The sequence below is a fragment of the Trachymyrmex septentrionalis genome, unplaced genomic scaffold (assembly GCF_001594115.1).
Source record: "Trachymyrmex septentrionalis isolate Tsep2-gDNA-1 unplaced genomic scaffold, Tsep1.0 scaffold83, whole genome shotgun sequence".
Lineage (NCBI taxonomy): Eukaryota > Metazoa > Arthropoda > Insecta > Hymenoptera > Formicidae > Trachymyrmex > Trachymyrmex septentrionalis.
Genome location: NW_017306018.1, coordinates 2,180,516 through 2,183,619, shown reverse-complemented (window position 1 = coordinate 2,183,619; position 3,104 = coordinate 2,180,516). Strand labels below are relative to the sequence as shown.

Sequence of the window (3,104 nt, the reverse complement as noted above, 5' to 3'; positions counted from 1 at the left end):
GCAAAAATAAAGTATAAATATATATATATATATATATATATACATATACTATATATATACACACGCGCGCGCGCGCGTGTGTGTGTGTGTGTGTGTGTGTGTAATAGAAATACAGGGGACAAATATATGTAGATAAGAATACTCATATTACATCATCAAAATGTATTATTGTATCGTTGTAAATTACACAGTAATCATATTAAGCAAAGACGTTGATTGAACAATGTTTGTAATCTCCTTAATTATTTCTCGGTAATGAATATATTTTATTTAACTGAAATTACAATTCTTTTTAGAAAATTGCAATCTTCTTCCGATCTTAATACATTCTCTTATCAATATGAGAGATCTACAGGTGTGTATGCGGAACTAATCCTTGTAATGAATGATATAAACACGGTAAAGCACCTTCTACAAATTAGGCCAGATAAAAGTGTCGAAATAACTGGCTAAAAAGCGGCTTTAAATTTCCATAAAATCTCGTGACTAAAATTACATGAGCTTATATAAGCTAATAGCACGTGATTTATAAAATACGCGTTATGAATCCATGATAACATTACATAATTCTGAACTAAATTCATTGGCTAAACATCGCATTTAATGTTTTACAAAAAATTATACACATGTATTTGGCAATTAAATACAGGCAGTGTTTACAAAAAGAATATCAATGCAAATATTATTCATTATTGATAATTAAAATATAAATGTATACTTTTAATCTTGGCTCCATGAACGCTCCAAACTTCAAGCACATAAATATGGAATATTTACATTCATATTTGTAATAATTATAGCAATAAATCTTAATAATTAATATATTTTTAATTATATTTCAATACATACCTATATATTACGTATATTTTATAATTAATAAGCGATTAAATATTTAACTTACAATTTTCAATATTTCACATATAAAAAAATATTAGTTTTTTTTTACATGTTAAAATCGGCAAGTCCGATTTTGAACGATCCAAATATTGTCATCAATTATGAGGCGTTTACTTGAGTGAAAGATCTCGATTTATACGTAAATCTTGAAGGGAAACTTTCCATAAAATTTGCATTTTACTCCTTCTTAGCAGGGTAATGCAGCTGTCTCTATCAATCGCGACGTCAAATTCCATGTAATGCGCAACGGCGATCGAAATATAATCATCCCTGGAACGAACTATCATGCCGAGCTAAGTGATGGCAAGGCGAGACACCTGTTGCGATCCTGATAGCGCACGCTAGACGACAGATAGTTAAGTAGGAGAACGAGTAGGCGAACGAGACATCTTCCGTGATTTCACTGTGCGTATTTTTCCATTGGGAGCTGCGAAAACTTGTTCCTATCCAGTCGCCTCGGCGATCGTATCTCAAAACGTTTACGAGCGACTCGGTACTTTTATTGCTTCCTCAATATCGATTCATCTTTGTCGTGCTCGGAATTTTATAAATTATAGATTTTTTTTTTTATGAATAAAAAGTACTAAAGAAGATATTTGCCAAGTTATTTAATAATCTATTTTGAGTTCTCCTTCTATCGCTACTCTCTTAATATATTTAGGAATAACTGGGAAATAGAAATAATTCCATTCTATTTCGAGTCGTGCCACAACTACGTATTAATTAATTAATTTTAGTAATACAATTCTCAGTTAAAATTCTATAATGTAATTTTCTATAGATTTCTCACAATTAGATTAATTTAAGAATAATTTTCCACTTGCTATTCAAGAAGATTAATTCCTACAGCCAAATATTTCGCTGAACTTGTTAATGTTTATATAGTATTTTAAAGTATTTTATACACTTGTTTATATATATTGATGAAACTTTTGAGAGAAAAGTGTTTGCTTTTCATTTTTTTATATTTTCCTCAGAACGATTGTAGTACGAGTATAATCTTTTATCACAAGTGATGGGTGAAATTCTGGCTCCGCACGTACATACGAAATATATGTATAGCGCGTGAGCTTCTGCACATTATGTTCCAACTCAGCGTGTAACGTGATTATGTAACATGTTGGGAAAAGGAGAAAGGGTAGGTACTGGGGACCAATAAATTCATAAGCAAGTTAGCAGAGATTCGGAAATGAGGAAGGTTTTTGAACGACCCGACATATATCAAGTACTAAAGTTCGCTCTTAATGCGAAAAGGTCGTTATCTCAAAGTCTTAACGAGAGATCACGAAGTCGTTATCGTGAACTAACAGAAATTTTGTAGCATTCCAACGTGCCCTTGTACACTAAAAGAAGATAGAAGGTTTTTATATACATGTATATACACTCTTTGACAAAAAAAAAGTGTTACGCACAGATCTAAACGTCGGGAGTTTTCTCGTTAACGATGATAGATACAGTTTCGACACGTAGAACCCTTCTCGTCGAGAGAAATCGAAATAGTTCTGTGGCATCTATCACTGTTTCCGAGACAATAGCCCTTTCTTTGTCCAGACCTGTGCATAACTCTTTTGTCAAAGAGTGTACACACGTATATATCTCCTTTAATCTATTAGGTTGTTCGGAAAGTAATTTCGTTTTTTCTTATGAAAATGAAAGACGATTTTCAATCAGACGCGTTTCAAATGATCATGAACGGTCGAATTCGATAAATTTAATCTCTCAGCGATCTCACGAGTTGTTATTCGCCGGTTTGCATCAATTAATGCCTTTATTGTGTCTTCATCAGCTTCAACTGGCCTTCCAGAACGTGGTGCATCTTCAACATCAAAATTGCCGGATCGAAATTTTGCAAACCAGTTTTGGCACTGGCGTTCTGTCGATACATCTTCTCCATACACATCGGATAATTTTTTTCTCGCTTGAACAGCATTTTTACCTTTTCGGTAGTAAAAAAAGTAAAATATGCCGAAAATGCTGCTTTTCACTTTCATATTTGATAGGGCACCAACCAAAAACTACTGCGTAGAATCAATCGAACTTTTTTCACAAGCAAGCCTTGCTATATCAGCTGTCAAAATATATAATAATTATGCGGCTTAAGTGTGAAGTTGGCTGTGAAAAAATATAATAAGTCCTCTGTTGCGAAAAAACGAAATTACTTTCCGGACAACCCAATAGTTCTATGTATATATTACATACGTCAGATA

The 3,104-nt window shown here is 32.8% G+C and overlaps 1 protein-coding gene across 2 annotated transcripts in view; it reads right to left on the bottom strand.

The window, feature by feature from the left end:
• LOC108755128 (neuroligin-1-like) overlaps window positions 1-3,104 on the bottom strand; it is a 25,169-nt gene that overhangs the window by 10,435 nt on the left and 11,630 nt on the right. The gene's annotated exons all lie outside the window — the stretch shown is intronic.